General features: G+C 36.5%; 1 non-coding gene across 1 annotated transcript; it reads left to right on the top strand.

Annotated features, from left to right (window-relative positions):
- The first annotated feature begins 22831 nt into the window (after positions 1-22831).
- Positions 22832-22938, top strand: LOC120076966 (small nucleolar RNA R71). The gene has a single exon (XR_005481710.1). It is a non-coding gene; the product is annotated as a small nucleolar RNA R71 (small nucleolar RNA).
- Positions 22939-24812: the final 1874 nt, after the last annotated feature.

The raw sequence follows: 24812 nt of genomic DNA, 5'->3' as shown, positions 1-24812 counted from the left end.
TGAAAGATTGAAAAAGAGTGAACTTATATAGACATCAAAAAGGATTATTTAACGTGAAATTTAAAAAATAATAAAATAAAAATCTTAAAATCAAATCTTTTGAATTGGTTAATTAGAAAAAAAAAATTAGAAGTTTAGTAGGTGAATTTCAGGTTTAGACCTCAATAAGTTAGTATTTGATAAATAAATATTAAATTATTTTGTTTAATGTATAATAACAAAAATAAACCTATTATCCACATTTGTGTGTGTGTGTGTTTTGATAATTTATAATTTTTTAAGTAACTGTTTTCAAATGTTATATATTGTTGCCCTAGATTAATGGTTAAGGATCAAGGAAAACACAGTTAATTTTTTTTAAAAAAAACTATATGGTATGATTTTTAAAAAATATATAAGTTATGAAATTGACTTTTGTCAGGTGACGAAGATACTACAAATAAAAAATAAAATTTGATATTGAAGAATAAAATTCAAAAATTGAAAATTTATTATAGGTCATATTTTACAAAATACCTCTAAATTTTGTACTTAGGTAAAAAATACCTTTGAACTTTAAATTTTAAAAAGATCCTTATACTTTCAAAAAGAGTTAAAAGAATACCTTTACGGTTAGTTTTGGATAGAAACCGTTAGTGATTTATGTAAAAAATACCCCTTAACTTTCAAAAGTTTCAAAAATATCATTAAACTTAAGAAAAAGAAAAAAAAAACCCCTTATTTTTAGCATATAAACAGAAACTGTAAGTTAATACCCTCTTACTTCTCTTTTTTTCCCTTTTTTTTCTCACCTCTCTTCTACAATACCCATTCACTCCTTTTTTTTGTTAATTGTTTGTCAGTTACTTATCTAAAAAAATAGTAAATAAATAAAGTTGTTCACTTTAGTTAAGGTGTGTAAGCTATAACAAGAGGAAAAAGAATAATGGAAGTGCCATGAGATCTTAAGACTTAAATATTTTAACAAGGTTACAGGCCACTAGTAAAACGTCTACATTTGCTAGTTCTCATAAACTTAATGTTTATTTTACTTCTTAGAAAGGATATCGAGCATAAAAAGCCTTTGCGACATGCCAGATGCAATTCAGAACTAAACGGAGCAATTAGCAAATAACCAGAAGCAAACAGTAGAATTGTGCAATAAACTATTAGAAATTAGTTTATATTCTGTTATAAGTTTTGTTATAAGGATAGTTAAATGGTTAATCACTGTTGTAAATATGCCTATTTATAGGCCTTTTTTGGTTAATAAATGCATATAGCGGATTTATTTACTCTGCTTTAATATGGTATCAGAGAAAATTAATTTTTTTTTTTTGACTTTTCGTTTTCCCTCCATCCAGCCACTCTTTTTCCGTGACTTTTCATCTTCAGAAGACCTTTTCATTTTCCCTCCATCCGGCTGCCGCTCCTTGTGACTTTTCGTTCTCATTCTTCATCCGAAACGACGATCATGACCAGATTCGATGACCCAACCTCATCCGAAAACTCCAACTCCATGGAGAATGTTCGAGCTTCCCCATCTTCCATTCTTGAACAGTATCAGAACCCTTATTTTCTTCATCCCTCAGACAGCACCAGCCTTATGCTCGTTTCCAATCTTCTTACGGAATCGAATTACAACTCGTGGAGTCAGGCGATGAAGATCGGGCTCACTGTCAAGAATAAACTCAGCTTCATCAATGGTGAAATCCCTCGACCTTCCGGTGAGTTACTCAGTTCTTGGATCATATGTAATGGCGTTGTCACCGCGTGGATTCTTAACTCTCTTTCCAAAGAGATTTCTACTAGCATCAACTTCTCTGATAACACTCAAGAAATTTGGGCTGATCTGCAAGAATGGTACCAACGTAAAAATCGACTTCCAACTACGCCGTGAAATTTCCAATTTATCCCAAAATCAAGATTCTGTCACCACATACTATGCCAAGCTGAAAACGTTGTGGACTGAACTCATCTCCTACTGCCCATCTTGTTCTTGTGGAAAATGCACTTGTGGTGGTGTCAAGAACCTACAGACTTACTTCCAAACAGAGTATGTTATGGCTTTTCCCATGGGTTTAAACGATTCATCTGCTCCTATTAGATCTCAGTTGTTACTAATGGAACCAGAACCATCAATCAATCGGGCCTTCTCTCTAGTTGCATAGGAGATTGACCAGGAAGCTTATTCTTCATCCTTTGGCAATGCGATATCTTCATCTAATGCCACTGCCCTCCTTATGAAAAATGGTTCTTCTGCTTCCCACCAGCTTGCTCCAAGTAATTCTCGTAACACCAATCAAAACAAGAAGAAGGATAGACCGTTCTGCACCCACTGTAATATTCAAGGGCATACTGTTGATCGTTGTTACAAACTCCATGGATATCCACCAGGGCACAAGCTTTACAAACCTCCCGAATCAGCAAGAGTAGATCATTCTGATTCTCTATCCTCTTTAACATCTGAACAATGCCAAGGCTTATTGGCTATGCTCCAGTCCCATTTCAACAAGTCCAAAATAGCCATCATAGCAGCAACGTCTAATAAGGAAGATTCTATCACTCCTACAGCTCACGTTGCAGGTATTTGTTCCCTTTCTGATATATCTTCTGATCAGTGGATACTTGATTCTGGTGCATCATCTCATATCTGTCATAATAAGGTCCTATTCACTACTCTAAGACAAATTAAACCGACAACTGTTACTTTGCCTAATCAGTCTCAACTTCTGGTTGAATTTGTTGGGGATATTCAAGTCAGTACAGATATCATGCTATATAATGTACTATATATATCAGATTTCTGTTTCAACTTAATTTCCATAAGCTCTTTAACTTCCTATCTACCCGTCATGGTCACTTTTTTTAGTGATTTTTGCCTCATTCAGGACAAGTATTCTTTAAAGAAGATTAGAAAGGCTAACAAATGGAATGGATTATACTTGTTGCAAGCATCAGTTGATAAGTCCTTACATTCATTTTCACATACTACAAACTTGTTTGTTCTTCACTACTACATTCTCTGCTTCTACTTGGCATAATTGGCTTGGACATCCATCATATAAACATCTTAGTTTCCTAAAAGACATTTTACATGTAGACATGGATAGTACTTGTAATAAATGCATGATTTGTCCTCTAGCAAAACAAAAACGACTGTCTTTTCAAAGCCATAATAGACTTTTTGCTCATTCTTTTGATCTTATACATTGTGATATTTGAGGCCCTTACAATGAACCTACTCATGCTGGATATCGTTACTTTTTAACACTAGTTGATGATTATTCTCGGTACACTTGGGTTTTTTTGATGAGGAACAAAAGTGAAGCTATTACTATTGTCTCTCGTTTCTTTCAGTTGATTGAAATTCAATATGGTCTTTCCATAAAATCTTTTCGATCGGATAATGCACCAGAACTGGCCTTTACTGATTTTTTTGCTGCCAAAAGTGTTCTCCATCAGTTTTCTTGTGTTGAAAGGCCTCAATAAAATTCGGTAGTAGAAAGAAAACATCAACATTTGTTAAATGTCGCATGATCTCTGTTATTTCAAGCTAGGTTATCTATCTTGTTTTGGGGAGAGTGCATATTGGCCGCATCTTATTTGATCAATTGCATTCCATCTCATATTTTGTCCTGGAAAACACCTTACTATCGTTTGAATGATGAACATGCTGACTATACTTCACTACGAACTTTTGGTTGTCTTTGTTTTACCTCTACTTTGCCTTCTCACAAGAGCAAGTTTCAGCCTTGGGCCATTGCCTTTGTTTTTTTTGGGATATCCTACTGGTATTAAGGGCTATCGCTTATATGACATTGAGAAGAAGTAGTTCTTTATTTCAAGGGATGTTGTGTTTCATGAAGACATATTCCCCTTTCATCAAATTAGTTCTCAAGCAGAGGTACTTGACCCTTTTCCTGATCTAGTTTTACCATTATCACTTCCATTTTCAGGTGATTTATCCAGCAGTGAAGCCTCTTCATCATCTGCTTTTACTACTCTTGAGATTTCTGACCAGCCTACTTCACATGACGTTTCTAAACCTACTGTTCCTTTTGTTCCCTTTGCACCTGCTGATGATAATGCTGCAGCCACTGATCAGCCCCATCTGTCTTTACTTGACAATTCTTCTCACTATCGCCGCTCTACAAGGACGACTAAACCACCCTTATATCTCAGGGACTATCAATGCAACCTCCTTTTACACAATCATTCTCAACAGACAATTACTAAGTATCCTTTGCAAGCTGTTTTATCCTATGATAGACTGAATCCTATCTACAAGATGTTTGCCCTCAATATCTCAGCCGCATATGAGCCTTAGTTTTATCACCAAGCTGTCCCTCATGAACATTGGCGCCAAGCTATGCAAGATGCACTTCTAACAATGAAAGCCAACCGTACTTGGTCTGTTGTGCCCTTACCTCAAGGCCAACACTCTATTGGATGCAAATGGATATACAAAATCAAGTATCGTGCAGATGGGACCATTGACCGCTACAAGGCACGGTTAGTAGCCAAGGGATACACGCAGCAAGAAGGCCTCGACTACATTGAGACATTTTCTCTTGTTGCCAAGCTTGTTACCGTCAAAGTACTTCTTACTCTTGCTGTCTCAAAAAGTTGGTCTCTACTTCAACTAGATGTTAATAATGCTTTCTTACATGGTGATCTAGTCGAAGAGGTATACATGGATCTACCCTTGGGTTACAAGCACAATGTTGTTCACAAACAGGGGGAGCATCTTGTTTGTCGCCTGCATAAATCCATATATGGCCTTAAGCAAGCATCACACCAATGGTTTGACAAGTTCTCAAAGGCACTCCTTTACTTGGGATTTTCTCAGTCCAAGTTCGATTACTCCTTATTCACTCGAGATTCTGCTCAATCCTTTGTTGCGTTGCTTGTTTATGTTGATGACACAGTCATTACTGGTGCTTATTTACCTGTGCTACATGAGATCAAAGATCATTTGCATGAGGCCTTCAAGCTCAAAAACTTGGGTCTCTTCGGTATTTCTTGGGCCTTGAAATTGCAAGATCGTCTCAGGGTATTCTTCTATCACAACAAAATTATACATTGCAGCTCCTAGAAGATCATGGTTTGTTGGCTTGTAAACCGGCTCCTCTACCTCTTGATTCAGCTTTAAAGCTCCAATTTGATGTTGGTACCCTCCTTCCTAATGCAACATTGTATCAGAGACTCATTGGAAGACTGGTATATTTGACTATTTCTCGGCCTGACATAGCTTTTGTTGTCCATAAGCTCAGTCAGTTTGTTGCTCAACCTAGACAACCTCATCTTGATGCTGCCATGTTCTTACTTAAGTATTTGAAAGCTTCTCCGGGCCAAGGTATTCTACTACAACCTGTCCACACATTTCAATTGAAGGCGTATTCTGATGCTGATTGGGGATCTTGTCCTGATTCAAGGAAGTCTATAATCGATTTCTGCATCTTCTTGGGTGTTTCCATAATTAGTTGAAAGGCTAAGAAGCAGTTTATGGTATCCCGTTCTTCTGTCGAAGCTGAATAACGAGCTTTAGCTGCTACTACAAGTGAATTGCTATGGGTTGAACAACTTCTTCACGAGCTTTCGGTACCTCTTATTCATCTCTCTTTAATCTACTGTGATAATGAAGTTACTGTCCATATTGCTGAAAATCCGGTTTTTCATGAAAAGACGAAGCACATTGAAATTGATTGCCATTTTGTCCGAGATCACATTGTTCGTGGCAATGTCAAACTTCTTCCCATCCGGTCTCACTTACAGCTTGCTGATATCTTCACCAAGGCTTTGCCCAAAACTTTGTTTTCCTCCTTACCATCCAAGATGGATATTCTTGATATAACCACACCATCTTGAGAGGGAGTATTAGAAATTAGTTTATATTCTGTTATAAGTTTTTTTATAAGGGTAGTTAAATGGTTAGTCACTGTTGTAAATATGCCTATTTATAGGCCTCTTTTGATTAATAAATGCATATAGCGGATTTATTTACTCTGCTTTAATATAAACATTGTTGCACAAGCCCTATGGTGCTGGTGTGCAGTGCCTTTCATGGAGGCACAATGCTCAGCAAGTGCTGCAGCGTTGCCTTTTACGCCGCAATGCTACCCACATGGTGCACGCGCGTGAGGAAGCACAACACTAAAATACTTCAAGGCACTGTGACAAGGCGCCATGCAAAGAGATCTTCATCGTCACGGTGCTCCTTCAATTCCTATATATATCCACTTCATTTTAGGGAAACATTATGTAGGGTTGAGAGGAGGCCCTATTTCGAGTTATGGGTCTTTTTCTGAGTTCCTCTTCATCTTCTCACCTTATTTCTTAGTTTTAGGTCGTTTTCTTTAATTTGTAACATGGCTCGATATTGGTGAACCTTGATTGCGACTATGGTATGTAATCTTGATTAGCCTTGTTTAATTTATGGATTTGGATAAACCCAATTTCTGTTTATGTGAGGATTATTGTGCTTATATATATATATATATATATTTCCTTCTCTTAATTATTTTTATCTCTTGAATAGTTAGAATTGACATCCCAAATCTTTAAGCATGTTAATTGTTAGAAACTCATCACGTAATTTGTAATTGTTATGAGTTAGTTGCCAAGTAGTTAAGGTCATCTCATGGGTGTATGCTTTGTTTTCACGACATGTCCAGAAATATCATATAGGTGTATTGAGTGGTTTAGGGATAAAAAACAATCAATTAATTAATCAGCGTTTTCGTTAGCTAATCATCATGGTATAGCACTAGAACTTAATGCATGTGTGTTTGCCTAGTCTTGGAATGCTTTTCATTATTTGGTAATTGACACATAGACTAAATAGGATGCAAGGCTTAATTAATAGTTTAGGATGCTTAATATCGGCTTCTCCGCTTAAATAGGCCATGTGATCAAGATTGACTAAGTAATATCCTATGACCATAAATATGAATAGGGAGATTTTATCTCTATAAACCAAATACATCTTGTTATTTTACAACTTTAAAGGAACAACCTGTTGGGTTTTATGTCCTAAAACTCGTAGTTTGTAAACAATAAACTTATTCTATAAATTCAATAAAGTTGTTATTGAATATATGAATTGCTTATTTCGTGTTAAAAATAAATCCAATAAACTAAAAGATCCATGACTATTACATGAGTACTTGAACTTTATGTGGAGACATAAAAGTGGATTAGGTTCGAGTAAATAATCTAAATATCTTTAGTATATGAATAAAGGTTGGGTGCCTTATTCTATTAACACTATTGGATGTGACCCACTCTGTAGTTGTTACAATAAATTGTAAAGTGCTAAAAACGAAGTGATTTTGATTCGTTCATGTGGTTACATGAGAAGTAGGAGCGTCATGTGCAATGAGTTTGTATAAGATTGGACCAAGAAATAAGTCTCTTTACTTTATAATGCGGTTTATTGTTTAAGATTGACTATTCCATAGCGATGAACTAGGTAACTTGATCTTAATCCTAAGCTAACTACAAACTCCTGTTTATTTGGGAATATCGTTAGATTTGTATAGGTGAGGGTTGGCTCAATAGCACTGATTCAATAAGTCTCATATTTCAAGGATAAGACTGGGTAGATAGCTGGCAATATAGGGTGCAAGATGAAAATCGCTCCTACCTGCTTTTAGGGATAGTAGAGAGTTTATTCCCTTAAGTGCTGACTCCGAGTCTTGAACAAGGGGCCCCACCCTCTCATTGACCTGAGAGGGATTCGATTTGTTGATTGGATCACAAAAAAATTGTTCATTAGAGGATCAGTGGAACTTAAGGAACAAAAGGTAATCTTGGGGGTAAAACAACTTTTTACCCAATCGTTATTACGAACAATCTGTGAAGGGTTAACTTACTAATCATGGTTATATTGAGTGGACACAATATATCTACAGTGAGAGGAGTGCAATAGTGACCCGGTAGTTAAGGAATGAAGGTTAATTTGGTGTAAAGAGTTTAGCCAATTAATCTTAGATCATTGGAGCCCATGATCTGTAGGTTCATTAGGTCCCTGTACTAGCTCACAAATGGAACAAACCTTAGAATAGCGTGATAAGTTAATTTGAATCATTCAAATTTGAATTAAGGAAATTAGTAATTATATGTGATATAATTATGCGTTTAATTATGGAATTAAACGAAATAGAAGAATTGATTAATATTTAAATATGATTTGAACATTAATTTTATGAATAAGAATTCATAATGATGGAATTGATGACAAATTAATTTAATATTTGATATTAAATTAATATAATTAATATAATTAATTAAAATTTTTAATTATTTTTATTAATTATTAATTTTATTAGAAAATTAATTATTGAAAATTAATTTTCCATTTTAATTAAAATAATTAAAATTGAAAAATATATTTTATTTTGAAAATTAGTTTCAAAATGGAAAAATACAATGAAAATTGGAAAAATCCAAAAGTTGGATTTTTCCACTATGGGTTTCAAGCTAGCACCTTAGTCACCTTATGACACCAAATTCCACAATCAAATTTGAAGAAGGAGCTGACTTGTGTTGAGGCGACATAGCTGCGTGAAACACTTGCATAAAAGCACTCTTGATTGAGCTGAAAAAGGTATGCAACTTCTAAATTTTTTGGCTGAAATCAGAAGGTTGAAGAAAGTGTTCTTGAACAAGTGAAAACCAGAAAAACCAGGGTCCTTCTCCACAAAATTCCCTTTGATTCAGCATGTTTTGAGTCCCACAACTCAATCCAAGGCTCCTAGAGGATAGTAAGGAAGCTCTAGTGGTGGTTCACGACCAGAAGAAGGGAGAATTGCAGCTGAATTTCGAGTTTGAAGTAGATCTTCAAAGATATGTTTGAAACCCTATTGTTATTTAATGAGCATTCTTAATTAGGTCAATTTTCTTCTACTGCACGTTTATAGAAACTAACATAACCGCCTTCTTAGCTCGTTTATCCTTCAAATCTCAAATTCACACACAACCCTCCATTTACTGATTTAACTAAAAATGGGCTTTGAGAAACTAATCTCTGCATTTTCCTGTGGTTCGATTCATTCTTGTCATTTGTACTACTCAGTAGTATAGATAGTTTATAATCGGTAATTATAAATTTCATTTCACTGAAGATTGAGAATTCACACCCTTTCTTCGACCTACCATAGACTTGTTAAAGCAATTAACCAGATTGTGGTTAACCGCTTCTATGAAAGAATTTAAGGGTCTCTTTCTAAAACTTTCATAATGACTCAAAGTTTTATATGCTTGACCATTAATGACACTTAATTTATTACTATATCGTGAAACGTCAGAAAAATAATGATTGCATAATGTTGTGGGGATCTCAATTATAACTATTAGAAGTTTGAGGTAACTCACTTTCTTTAATTTTTATTTTTGCTGTACTTCACTGTCCATTCATTCAAATGGAAAGATATTAATGCTTTAGTTTATTTTCCTTCCATGGAGAATTGTTGGAGATGACTTTGACTTCTAGTCCAAAATTAGTTTTACTTGTTATCCCAATCTGAAAAGTTTACAAATGCTTGAAGAGTTCTTATACTTTTAAGTCTTTTTGTGTGCTTTCGAAAGGTATTTAGAGTGGTACTAAAACATCTCCCCACATCCGGATTGTCATTGTTGCTTGGTCGTTTGGGTAATTACGGCCGCATAGGAAAAAAGTATTATTATTATTTTATATATTTTCTGCCAAATAGAAAGATACTTTTAATTAATTATCAAAATAAATTCCCCTCGATCATGGGGCAATTTCGGTTTTCACCATTTTCATCAAAACTCCGAGTAGAACTTTTCATTGAATTCAATTCTTCTTTATGAGTTCACACTCGAGAGTATTGTATTAACCTTCAAAAACAACTAACATGCATACGATTTAACAACGAAGTCTTGTCAAAAGTATGCTTTCAAGTCAATGGCTTCTCCCACGATACAACACAATTCTATTCGCTAACCAAAATTTCAACTATTCTTTATTTTTTTCTCAACAAAGAAAAGCATTTCACCTGAAAGATACGATTTAAAAGAAAATCATCTCAAATTCATTCTTATTCGACAATGAAGGTAAACTTCATGCATGAAAAAAAAAAAAAAGTTTCCATGAGAAAGTTGGATGAGAATCTAAATGATGAGAATCCTTTGGATGAGATTTTGGAGACAAAGGGCAAACACCATGATGTAATTGTTGACCCAAAAGAATGTATTCTTTGAACTTAGGCGTGCAACTTACAAAACTATGGCCCTTTGATTTTAGACATTATTCTATTTCCATCACTTTAGCCTTTTCATATCCATTTCATATCATTCTTTTTGTTTCCAAGATTGGATCCCATGATTTCACCATTTTTAAATAAAGCTACTACACATTTTGGCCACTCAAATTTTACGATTATTCCCATTCAATTGTCTTCACAAACATATATATAAGAATGTTTCGTTAAGCTAAAGTTTTGGTGGCACTTTAAATTTTATTGTGGAATTTATGTTTGATAATTATCAAAGTCTTCACTCATAATTGTTCCAAGAATGACAAGTCTTGTATTCAACGAATTAATAACTATGCAAGAGTCTATACATAGATCTGTTACAAGGAAGTGAGGATTTATTACTAAATTAGGTTTTATTCATAACTATTATTTTCCTTTGATGTATTTTTCCTTTATTGGTTTCTTAGTCTCTATTTATTCACCTATGTAAAAGGTCGTTATGTATTATGTTATTCAATATAATATACAAAATTAACATGATATGAGAGTTTTTGGGATTTTTATTATTGAACTATAGCTGCCACAACCTTGTTCGTTCTCTATCTCCATCGACCAACCATCGACGAAAGTAGACTTGTTGCCCATTACCACAAGAGTTTTCTGCTCGTTTTCCCTCTACCCTACAAGGGTTTTCTATCACGCCTTGTATTGCCATTTTTTATTCAGATTTAAAACCATCTTGTTGTTGCTCGTCCAACTCAACGTCGTTCGACCGGATCTCCACCGTTCATCTTAGCCTGACCCAGTTTATTTTGCCAAAGATCCACGTGTTCTAGTAGCCCCATGCTATAGCTCCGTTCACATCGATCATTCATGTTGGGAATATCCTAAAACTCGTAGTTTATAAACATTAAACATATTCTATTTACAATAAAGATAATATTGAGATTTCTTTCAATAAAGGTGTTATTGATTACATTGCATCATAAATCCAATAAACTAACTCATGGCTATAACGTGAAATGCTTAAACTTTATGTAGAGACATAAAAGTGGATCAAGTTTTAAGTATATAAAAATGTCTGTAAGTATATGGATAGGGTTGGGTACCCCATCCTGGGGACACTATGGATGCGACCCACTTTGTATATTGATACAAATGATGTGATCCCAAAGTCATTCATTGGAGACATGAGAGTGGGGGCATCATATGCAAAAGACGTTTGTATAAGACTGGACCATGAAATAGTCACTTTTCTTTATAACTACTGTTAAAATTGACTATTTCAATTCGATGACCTAAGGTCTCGATCTTAATCTTGAGCTAACTATGAACTCCTTTTTATTCGGGATTATCCTTTAATCTTCATAGATGAGAGTGGTTCAACATCACCACTCAATAAGCCTCCCATTTTAGGAGTAAGATTAGATAGATAACTGGAGACATAGTCTCGCAAGACGGAACTCACTCATACCCGTGTTAGGGTTAACAAATAGATTGTTCCCTTAAGTACTGACTCCTGGTATTGAACAAAGGAGCCTCGCCCTCTCATGGTAGAGAGGGATTTGATTTATTTGTTTGACCATAAACCAATTGTTCAATAGAGGATCAATGCAGGCTTGAGAAGAAAGATGTATTATAGGAGTAAAACGGTAATTTTGACCTAGCTGTTGAACGACCTGTGAAGGATCGACTTACTGATTATGGTTAAATCAAGGGATAAAAATATATCTACAGTGAGAAGAGTGCAACTACTGAACTATAGTGGTATGTCTTGATAGTTAACGAATAGTGATTAATTCGGTTTAAAGAGTATAGCCAATTGGAGTTCATGATCTGTAGGTCCATCAGGTCCCTCTATTGAGTCGTAAAAGGATTGAACCTTAGAATAGCGTGTAGAGAGAATTTAAAATGTTCAAACTCGGTTTAAGGTTTGGAGTGTTATATTTGATATAATTGATATTTAATTAATGAATTAAACATTACGGTTTTAGAGAGTTGATAATATTTAAATATGATTTAAATATTTGATGAGGTATTCTATTAATTTAATATTTGATATTAAATTAAATTAATTTTTCAAATTAATTTATTAAAATTTTTAATTTATGAAATTCAAAATTATGAAATTGATTGAATTAAATTTTGATTTATGAAAATCAATATAATAAACTTTATTCAATTTAAAATTGAATTTGAAAATCAATTTTTTTTAAAATTAAGTTTAAATAATTATTCAATTTCATGATTAAAAGAAAAAAAAAATGAATTTGGAAATTAAAATTGGAAGTGAGAAAATCCCATAATTTTCCACTTTCAATAACACCTCATACCACTCAAAATTCAATGGAATTTGAAGTAGCATGTTCTTGGTTAATCTGATATGCATGATTAACCATTATAAATTGATGTTTTGAACTAGTTTTAAACTTCATGCAAACTAAAAATCTGAAGGAAAAGAAATTCTTTGATTTTTTCTTTTATCCAACTCCTAAAATCATACCAAATTCATCTCAATTTGAGTTTCATAATTGAATCTAAGGCATGAGGATAGTAGAGAAGATTTTGGTGGTGGTCTACTATAGAGGAAGAAGAAGATTCACATGGATTTTTCAAGCAATTCGGTGGTTTCATCAAATGTATGACACTGAAACCGTAATAGTTTAAAAACTAAGAACTGCATGTTTTTCCTTTAAAATTGATGTAGTTAGAGTTCTTAGATCCTTAATTGCTTCCGTATGTTTAATTTCAATCCATCAGTTGGTATCAGAGCATGTTTTAAGCATTAAATTTACGCTAATTTTAGTATGGTGGATGTTTTTCATGAGTTGCATGAAATGGTTGTTGAAATGGATATATTATGGTATTGGCATCAAAATTTATGTTCAATTTGCAAGTAATTGTTGTAATTGGCTCTTTGTTTATGTGTGATTAAGAGTCTGTAAATTTATCAGAGTCAATAGAGTTGCAATTGGAGGAAATCCAAAGCAAGCTCAGCTACAAAATTTCAAAATTGAAGCCTCTGTGAGACAACGTTGCAACGCTACCCTCACAGCATTGCATTGCTGTTCTTTAGCCAGCCTAGACATGAAGAAGAAAACCCTTGGTGTTGCAATGCTGGGATGAAGCATTGTGATGCCAGCTCAGCTCGCACGCGTGCCAAACGACCAGTGGTTCAACTGAATCAGTTTGACCGGTTCAGGTCTTGGAGGTCCGGTTCAACTTGATTTTGACCATTCAGCCCATTTTGAAGCCTTGAAGGTCCGGTTCGGGTCGATACGAGCGGTCCATAGGTTCTTGGAAGTTGTTTTTTTTTTTAATTATTAATGTAATAATTAGTTTGTTTGCTTGTTTAGGATGCAAAAACCAGTCCATTTTAATGTGCGTTTAATTATTTATGCATTATGAATGTATGTTTAGTTAAATTACATCTTATATGTGCACAAAGTATGCCATGTAGATTTAAAATCCCACCATAGGAAGCATGTATCATGCATTGAAAATATGTTAAATATGTTATATAATATAGTATGCATGATTAGGGTTTCATGTGTTTAATATAATTGTTATATTAAAATGTGAAATGCTTGATGTATGTTATAGCATGTCTATAGTTTTATAAAGTTTTATGAAATGGATTAGACATTTAAATTCTATAACAAAGATAAAAATCATGCTCACTTAGGGTTAACAAATAACAACTTATTTTAATAGTTAGAATAGGGTGTTATCTAGTAAAACATTGGTTACAAACTCAATCGGACTATAATCCTATCTAAGGATGGAGGTATTTAAGTTGACAATTTATACGGAACACCTGCTACCTGGGGATTATAGCCGCATTATTGAGTATTGTTAACTCAGTTTTAGGAGCTTGCATGAGCGATGAGAGGTAATAATATAGTTTTATCACTCAGACATCGTAGGTTAAAATTCAAATATAAATGTTATACTTGGATAAACCATATAGACTTAGGATGTTTTTTAGCTAGAATATACCTAAACAACAGAATATACCCAAATAATTAGAACACTTTAGTGAGAGATTAATACTATATATGATATATTATTTTTTAGCTCTCACGTCCCTAAGAGTTCACACTGTGAGATCGATGCTCGACTCTGTGTCGCTTTTACTGCAACTACTTTATTCGGAAAGTGTTTGCATGAGTCAATAACAAGGTGAATAGGGGAAGTAGTTCATAGTAAGTGGGTGCAAGAAATGTGTCAACATATCCTACGGTCTCTTCCATTAGTTTGAACCTAAGACTCTTATGCTGCACCTGCTATCGTTTTTAGGCAGAATTAGCTAGTCTTTTTCCGTGACTATCCCCTCGGAGGGTTGTAACAAAGGATTCGAAACAACTAAAATTCGGGGGTTTTTTGATACCGTTCTATGAAATCTAAAAATGGAGGATCACGTCTCCTTTGTGTACTATCTCCCTGTTGAGATGGTACTCTCGTTCGATGTGCTTTCCTTGTTTGTGGCTTCTTGGTTCTTCTGAGTTGGCAACTGTTCCACTTTTATCACAATACAGAGTGATTGGAAGATGCATATTTGGAATGACTTCCAAATTGGTCCAAATTGGTCAAGAACTTTCTGAGCCATACCATTTCTTTAGTCGTTTCACTTGCAGTTACATACTCAGCTTTCATTGTGGAGTCAGCAATACAAATTTGCTTGATACTCCTCTAAACTATTGCTCATCCATTTAGAGTGAATACTGACCCTGAAGTTGATTTCCTAAAATCCACATTGGTCTGAAGTCAGAATCAGTGTATCTAGTAAGGATCAGACCCTTAGCACCATACACGAGCATATAGTCCCTCGTTCTCCAAAGATATTTGAGGATGTTTTTAACGGTAGTCTAATGATTATATCCATGGTTGGACTGATATCTTCTTACGACTCCAACTGCGTAGCATATGTCAGTACAGTACATAACATGACATACATTAAGCTCCTGACTGCTGATGCATATGGAATTCATTTCATAACCTCAACCTCTTGAGGTGTCTTAGGACATTGTTCCTTAGACAAATGAACTCCATGCCTGAAAGGTAACATACCTCTCGAATTTTGTATTTTATATCTAGACAACTGTTGGGGTTGATGCCTTAAATCTCGTAGGGTCCTATAGTTTGTAAACCTTGTATGAACAAACATATCTATGATGATTAATATTTGATATTTTATTCACTTGGTCTATGAAATATGTGATATTTAGTTGCATTAACCACAAACCAATAAACTAACATCCACGGTTATCGTTGTAACTTAAACATGTATGTGGAAATATACAAGTGGATCATGTTTAAGTGATAACCTAAATGGTCTATAGTATATGGATAAGGCTGGATATCTTATCCTGGTAACACTACGAGTATGGCTCACTTTGTAGGTGTTACAATTGTTGTCAAGTGCTACAAATGATCTGATTTTGATCATTCATGTATTAGATATGCGAGCAGGGATATTCTATACAAAAGATTTTGTATAAGACTAGACCACGAAGTGCTTAGTCTCATTATATAACACCGTTCATAATAGAGACTTTCATTTCACTAGGATGACCATAGGTAACATGATCTTAATCCTAAGTAAGTTGTGAACTCCTGTCTATGAGGGCGGTTCTTTGATTTGTATGGGTGAGAGTGGTCAGATCGCCGACTCAACAAGCCTACCATTTTGGGAATTCGTCTGATTGGGGAGCTGGAAACTCAGCTACACAAGATGAAACTCACTCCTTCCCCAAACCAGGGGTAAGTAGATAAATTGCCCTCTTAAGGGTTGATTCTGGGTTTTAAACAATGTGGCACCTGATAACGGGCAGAAATGCACGTTATTGTAGTGCAAAGTTTTAAAACAATGCAAGATTGCGATGGTAAAAATATACAATATTGCATCCAAAAGCCTTAAGTTCACAACATTGCGATCGCATGCGTCCATTGCATTAAAATAGCAAACTTATGTATTTTATGCAGGAAAATGCATTGACGCAATGCAGAAATGCGATTCGAAGAAATTAACGTCTGAGCGCATTAAGAGATTGCGACCGCAAGGCTATGCGATCATTTGCGCTTGCGAAAATCTACTCAAGAAGTTGGCCGCATAGAGCCGGCGCATCAAGGTGTGCGCATCTGGGTGAAAGCTTAATAAATCATGATGGGACAGAAAGCTGATGATGGTAGATTCCGAATTAAGTTGACAAGCCATTAACGACATACTGTAGCAAGTACACTCAACTTTTCGGTGACAATTATTCAGCGCATCAGGTAGAGAATTAATGCCATCCCATCAGTGCAATCATAAGAGAGAAGAAGCTTTTCACCCTGAAGCTCTATAAATATCAAAGGCCACCTTCATTGAAGGAGTTCGCCCAATTTTTAGAGTTCACCATATAGACGATAGTTTGCCTTGTTCTTAGTTTTCTTATACTTAGAAGGCGGAAGCGAGAGAAGGGAAAAGACACTGGAAGATCATTCTAGTCAGCTCGAGAGAGTGCCAGGGAGCGTGGAAAAATAGAGAGAGGGCCGACTCTTACGAGAGCAAGAATATCTTTTAAGCAGAGTAGAGAAGAACATCGTAAAAGCCTTGGGAAGCAAGAAATTGCTATCAGGCTCTTTATTCTTATTCCACATTGTTATTCTGTACTTTGATTATATATATATAGAATGGAACTTGCTTTTCTACATCTGTTCACTCTCTTTAAAATACGCATGAGTAGCTAAAACTATCCAATGGGTTGAGAAGCACTTAGCTAACATGACCTAGGATCTTCATTGCATGTGATCATCTTGTCATATGTTGCACACAACACCCTTTAGAGCTACTCGAGAGAGAGTCTAAAGAAAGAACCTAAGACTTGAGAGAGCTAGGTTAGAATCTAGACTCGAGAGGGCAAGATTAGATCTGCATAAGCAAGAGATAGAGACTTAGAGATTAGCTTTGTTTGCCAACATGCATCGCATGTACCGTAGAGATAGGTTATGGAAGTATGCAGTCTTCTTGTATATGTGTGTGTCATTCGTCATCGCATAGACAAGAATAGAGGCTGAGATGTAAGTTCTATAGACATCATCGTATATATCGCATGCGTTCTAGAACTAGAAGCCGTATCATTTGCATTGAGAGATGATTTGCTGTTGTATGTGTGTAGCATGATCGTATAACATGAACGCAATCCTAGGAAATGTTAGCTAATCCCTTTCTCAACCCGTTCCCTGCATATTCATCGCATCTTTCATATTATTAACTCTTTTCTCAACTCCGCCGCATACATTTTATACTGTAAACAACAAACCAACCAATCCCTTGATTTATTTGTTACTGCAAAGTGATCTAAAAATTACCATCTCATATTGTTTTCCTTAGTCCCTGAGTTCGACCCTGGGCTTACTAGGCAACTCATTAGGATTTATACTTGGATCTTACTGAGAAAACTTGCATGCACAATGTATTTTCTACCATCGTATTCTTTACCATTATTTCATCGCATAAAAACACGCATCAAGTTTTTGGCGTTGTTGCCGGGGACTTCGGCAATACATTATGCTAACGATAATTTTTTGATTTTCTTTGCAGCTTTTAATCTCTGGCGAATTACGACCCAGAGATTGAAAGAACGTTCCGACGAAGATTGAGAGACAGCCGCCAACGACAACAACAAGAAAAAGATAACATGGCAGAATAACCAGGAAATGGAGCACCAAATGAAAATAATATTATGGCGAATCCCATCCTATTGGCGAACGACCACAATAGGCTCATTCAGGACTATGCGTCGCCCAATCTCTATGATTTCTCCCCAGGAATCATTAGGCCCACTCTTGACGGATCGAGGTTCGAAATGAAACCAGTGATGTTGTAGATGATCCAAATTGCCAGACAGTTTCATGGTAGGTTTGGTGAGGATCTGCACGCCCACCTCCGGAGTTTCATTGAGATCTGCGACACGTTTGTGTTCCCTAACATCTCCGCTGAGGAGGTTAGACTAACTTTGTTTCCATTTTCATTGTGTGACTGATGCGTTATTTTATGAGGTGAAATTATAGATGAAATGCGGTGATGAAATTGCGTTGAGCAATCAAGCTTTCTCAGTGGAATCCAAGTATAAACCCCACTGAGTTTTCTGGTAAGTCCAGGGTCGAACTCAGAGACTTGGGAAAACAATATGCGGTGATAATTTTTCACGAAGACTTTGCGGTAACCGGTAAATGAAATAGTTGTTTGGTGTTGTTGGTTGTGGTAATGAAATAAATAAATACGGCGGATTTGAAAAAAGTTTGCTTATGCGATAGATGCACTGAGTATGTGGATGAACGGGTTGAGAAGGTCTTTAGCTAGCGTTACCTGGGAATGCGTCAAATTATGCGATCATGCTACACCCATGCATAACAAGTCATTTTCCAATGCAAATGCGGTGCTCCTAATTCTAGGATGCATGTGTTGAATGCAAAAGTGTCCATAAAGCTTATTCCTAAGTCTCTACTCTTTTCCTATGCGATGATGCAAGATGCACAGAAAGGCAAGGTGATCGCACACAATCATATCCTATCTCTAGGATGCATGCGAGGCGTTAATAGCAAACAGTGCTTATTCCTAAGTTCCTATCTCTTGATTATGCGTTCTAATCTGACTCTCCCGAGCCTAGATTCTAATCAGACTTTTCCAAGCCTAGATCCTATCCTTAGACTACCCTCTCGAGTATCTCTAATGGACGAATGAAGCATGCATAATACAAGATAATCGCATAGGATGAATATCCCCAGTTAAGATAGCTAAGTGCTTCTCAACCTATTCAACAGATTTAGCTACTCATGCGTAAATAACAGAGAGTGAACAAATATAGAGAAGTAAATTCCATTTCTATAAATGAGTTTGAATACAAAATAACAATGGAAGATAAGGGAAGAGAGCCTGGTAGCAATCCCTTGCTGCCTGAGGCTTTTACACTGGCAACTCTATTCGGTTCAAAAGATATTCCTGCTTTCGTAGGAGCTGGCCCACTCTTTAATCTTGAAGCTTCTGGCACCCTCTCGAGCTCACCGAAACGATCTATCGGCATAACCTCATTCTCTCGCTTCCACCTTAAAATAAAAGAAAATCTAAGAACAAGGCTAAACTACCTACGGAAAAATTCTCTAACTCTTCGAACTCGTGAACAAGTGAACTCGTTAACCCCTTTTCTGAAGGATGCCTTCGGTATTTGTAGAGCTTTTGGGTGAAGGGCGACTTCTCTCTTATGATTGCACAGATGGGATGGCTTTAATTCTTTGACTGATGCGCTGAATATTTGTCACCGAAAAGCTGAGTGTACTTGTTATTGTTAGCGGCTTGTCAACTTAATTCGGATTCGACCGTCATTCGCTTTCTATCCCATCGTGATTAATTATGCATTTGACCCAGATGCGCCCACTAAGTTGCGCCGACTTTATACGACAATCCTTCTTGGGCAGATGTTTGCGAACACAATCACCGCCTTGCAGTAACGTTGTGCTCGACCGTTGATTTCTTGTGATCGCACTTTTCGCCCTGCGTTAATGCATATTTTGCATAAAAATACCAAAGTTAACTGTTCTTATGCGATGAACGCATGCGATCGCAATGTTATGAACTTAATGCTTTTTGGACGCAATCTAACATATTTTATCAATGAAAACCTTCATTGTTTAATAACTTAGTACTGTAATAACGTGCATTTCTACCCGTTATCACACCCCCAAATTTAAACAATGCTTGTCCTCAAGCATAAGCTAAAGATTTCCTTTAGAAAGTCGACCGCAATGTTTTTTCCTAGATTTCTCAAAGATACTTCATTCAAATCTTATACACAAAAATTTCCTTAATTCTTGTTCAAGTCTCTTCTTAAAATATTTCTAAGACCTAGGGACCGCAAGTTTAACCTTCAAAAGGACTTTACTAAATTCCAGGACATCGCATGATTTATTTCAACAAAACTTTTTCATTGGAGTGTTAAATGATTTTTATCCTTGCATATTTTTGACATTGTTATTTTTTTTTGACCTTGTGCTGATCTAAGTACCTCGCCTTCATTTTTGCTTGCCCCCACGTGTGTCATGCAGACATCCAACTACGAGCAAGGCACTCTTCCTCAGACTAAACTTATACCTACTTGGCAGCGGAGTTGCGGTCATTTATTTATGTATTGATCTTGACAACTTACTTCCGTTTTGGCTTGCCCCCACGTGTGTCATGCGGACATCCAACTACGGGTAAGTGCCCTTCACAACTTAACTCTTATCAACATGGGTTTCCCCATTGCGTTGACAGTGGAGTTGTTGTTCTCAAAATTTTTTCTTTCTTCTTCTTCTTCTTTTTTTTTTTTTTTTTTGTAGAGCTAAAAAAATAACAAGGTCGAAAATAAATACCTCACCCCCAAATTTAAAATGCGGCAATGTCCCCACTGCCAAAGATTGAAAGAAGTCATGCGATGTTCTTAGAAAGCTTCATAAGGAGGGTTTGAAAGAAAGCTAGCAGACCTCTAACTTCTAGAAATATTTCGTGAGGACTTTTCTAAGATTAAGTTGATTCTAGTATATATGAAAAAATAGAAGCATGTGTTTCATCATTGAAATCACAATTGACAAAGAGACAGCATGCAGTGACTTACTAAATTTATCATTGTTAAATGATTTCGGTAATCAAAGAGGATGCAGTGATAAAACTTTCAAATTTAAAATGTGATGTGATAGTGCAGAATTTGGAATAAAGTCAAGGAAGAATACAACCCCCAAATTTGTGCTGTCGCCCGTATTGTTTGTTGACACATCCTGCTTTGCGGTGATCTTCTTCTTTTGGATTGCGGTGATGGAATAGAGTAGTTGCTTCTTCGCATAGTGCCTCTGCAATGGTTCACAACGATTGGTGCAAGAAAAACAGTGAGAGGGTCAAATAATACTAAACAAAACAAACTACTTTTTTTTTTTTTTTTTTAATTTTTAGAATGAGAAGTGTAGATAGATAAACAATAACAATAAAATAATTGTGATAATAGATAATAACAAGTATGATGAGAGTTCATGAAGTATTGATGTAGGACAAAAGGTATCCAAAAGACTTGTGTCCCTAATAAGGCTGAGTCATATATTAACTCAGAGACCGCTTATTCCAAGCTGGTCTTTTTATGTCCATGGTGGCTTTTTCCTTTTCTTTGTCCTCTGGGATCTTGACTGCCTTAATCCAGAGCTTTTCCCTACGAATGTTCATTATAATCTCCTCCTTGTGCATATCAATTTGAGCGTGACCGGTTGAAAGGAATGGTCATCCTAATATGATGGGTGCATCTTCGTCTGCTTTATAATCCAAAATGAGGAAGTCTGCCAGCAAGATGAATTGATCAATTGAGATTGCGGCATTTTTCAACTCTTCTTTAGGATGTATTCGGGATCTGTTCGTAAGTAAGAAAGTCTCTGTCGTGGGCGTAAGTGTGCCAATATTCAATCGTTTGAAGATTGATAATGACATGATGTTTATACTCGCCCAAAGGTCACATAGTGCTTGGCCACTGTAGACCCCTCCAATGGAGCATGGTATTGTGAAGATTCCTGGGTCGCACATTTTTGGTGGGATCATAGCATTTTGCGCTACGGCCACTATTGTGATCATTTCTTCATCATTTTGTTTTTCTTTCAATCTTTGTGGAGCTAGTGGTAGCTGGACTTCTTCTATCTCATGCTTTGGAGGTTTGAGGATAGACGCAACTTCGAGGTTCATTTTCTTGGACTTTTCCAAACTATAGGTCAACGGGTCCTTGGTTGTCACCGTATTCAAATTGGTCACGATGCGTTCCTCCCTTACTTCTGCAGTCATTTTATCGCTTAGAACGGAGACTGCTAAGCATTATTCCTTCTCGGTACCCCCAGCATTGCGAGGAAGCTCAGTTGAGCTCGACAGCGCTCCTTGCGATCTATTTTTCAGTTTGCTCGCAATTTGTCCTAGCTGAATTTCGAGATTTCGAATGGATGTTGCCTGATTCTGAAGCACTGATTTTTTTTTCTCAATTTACTACTTCAACAAGCTCTCTAAGGACGAATATTGCGGTGTTTGTGAGCTGCTAGCTTGGTTATGCGTTGGACCGTTGTTTTGCGAGAAAAATCCCAGTGGCTCTTCTTTTTGCGCCACTAGTTGAAAGCTTTGTTGTCGATTTTTCCATGCAAAATTTGGGTGGTTTCTCCACCCGAGATTATATGTATCGGAACAGGGATTATTTTTTATGAAGTATACTGACTGCGGGTTAGCTGGACTTTCCTCCATCGAGTGAGCGTCTCCGCAAATGACACAACTTGCGGTCGTTTGTGCAATTGCGTTGACCTGCCGTTTCTTCACTCTCGTGCTATTAATTGCGATGCCCTGTATAAAACTCATCATTGCAATCATTTGATTCTGTAGGGATGCGATGGCCCCGTTGTTTGCGTCATTATCTTTTATGTTCACTCTCCGATCGCTCTATCTCTAGTCCTCGTAAGTTTTAGAGATGCAATCGAGCATATTCTTAGCCTCCTCATACGTTTTGTCTAGCAGACCACCAGCGGCTGCCGCATTGGCAACGGTCTGCAAAGAGGGATTCAGTCCTTGGTAAAAGATCTCCATCTGCAGGCAGTCTGGTAAGCCATTATGTGGACAGTCTCTTACTAGCCGCTTAAACCTCGCCCAAGCATCGCTGAACGATTCGTCATCTTCTTGTTCAAAATTTGTTATTAATTTCCTTCTCCTAGCATTCTCAGTTGGTGGAAAATACTTCTTCAAAAACTTTTCCACCACTTGCTTCTATAAAGTTATCTCCCCCGGTTCGAGAGAATATGCCTAATTTCTTGCCTGATCACACAAAGAAAATGGAAATAGAGTTAGTCGAACTTTTTCCATAGAGATATTTAGGAACTCAAAAGTGTTAAAGATTTCTATGAAGCTCTGGAGGTGGGCGTGCGGGTCTTCGCCATGCCTCCCTCCAAACTGCCCAGTAGCATGGATCATCTGCAACATTACCGACTTCATTTCAAACCTCAATCCATCTAGCGTTGGTTTCATGATTCCTGGAGAGAAATCATAGAGGTTGGGCGATGCATAGTCCCGAATGGATCTATTGCGGTCATTCGCTAGAAAGATGGGGTTGGCCATTATGTTGTTCGTGTTTGCGGCCCTTTCTACCGGTTGTTCTGTCATTCTTGGGGTTCTCTCTTGTAGTTGACGGTTGTCTCTTAGTCTGCGTCGAAATGTTCTGAATCCCCGGGTCATAGTTTGCCAAAGATTGAGAGCTGTAACGAAATAAAAAAGATTACAGTTAACACACTATTTTATCGAAGTCCTCGGCAACGACGCCAAAGACTTAATGCGTTATTTTATGAGGTGAAATTATGGATGAAATGCGGTGATGGAATTGTGTTGAACAATCAAGATTTCTCAGTGGAATCCAAGTATAAAACCCACTGAGTTTCCTGGTAAGTCTAGGGTCGAACTCAGGACTTGGGAAAATAATATACGGTGATAATTTTTCACAAAGACTTTACGGTAACCGGTAATTGAAATAGTTGTTTTGTGTTGTTGTTTATGGTAATGAAATAAATAAATATGGAGGATTTGAGAAAAGTTTGATTATGCAATAGATGCACTGAGTATGTGGATGAACGGGTTGAGAAGGTCTTTAGCTAGCGTTACCTGGGAATGCGTCAAATTATGCGATCATGCTACACCCATGCATAACAAGTCATTTTCCAATGCAAATGCGGTGCTCCTAATTCTAGGATGCATGTGTTGAATGCAAAAGTGTCCATAAAGCTTATTCCTAAGTCTCTACTTTTTTTCCTATGCGATGATTCAAGATGCACAGAAAGGCAAGGTGATCGCACACAATCATATCCTATCTCTAGGATGCATGCGATGCGTTAATAGAAAACAGTGCTTATTCCTAAGCTCCTATCTCTTGATTATGCATTCTAATCTGACTCCCCCAAGCCTAGATTCTAATATGACTTTTCCAAGCCTAGATCTTGTCCTTAGACTACCCTCCCAAGTATCTCTAATAGACGAATGAAGCATGCATAATACAAGATAATCGCATAGGATGAATATCTTCAGTTAAGGTAGCTAAGTGTTTCTCAACCCATTCAATAGATTTAGCTACTCATGTGTAAATAACAGAGAGTGAACAAATATAGAGAAGTAAATTCCATTTCTATAAATGAGTTTGAATACAAAATAACAATGGAAGATAAGGGAAGAGAGCTTGGTAGCAATCCCTTGCTGCCCGAGGCTTTTACACTGGTAACTCTATTCGATTCAAAAGATATTCCTACTTCCGCAGGAGTTGGCCCTCTCTTTGATCTTGAAGCTTCCGACACTCTCCCGAGCTCACCGGAATGATCTATCAGGACAACCTCCTTCTCTCGCTTCCGCCTTAAAATAAAAGAAAATCTAAGAATAAGGCTAAACTACCTAAGGAAAAATTCTCTAACTTTTCGAACTCGTGAATAGATGAACTCGTTAACCCCTTTTCTGAAGGATGCCTTCGGTATTTATAGAGCTTCGGGGTGAAGGGCGACTTCTCTCTTATGATTGCACATATGGAATTGCTTTAATTCTCTGACTGATGC

This window comes from Benincasa hispida, chromosome 4 (assembly GCF_027475165.1).
Source record: "Benincasa hispida cultivar pf3 chromosome 4, pf3_genome.v1.1, whole genome shotgun sequence".
NCBI classification, from domain to species: domain Eukaryota; kingdom Viridiplantae; phylum Streptophyta; class Magnoliopsida; order Cucurbitales; family Cucurbitaceae; genus Benincasa; species Benincasa hispida.
This window is presented reverse-complemented; position numbering and strand designations above follow the sequence as displayed.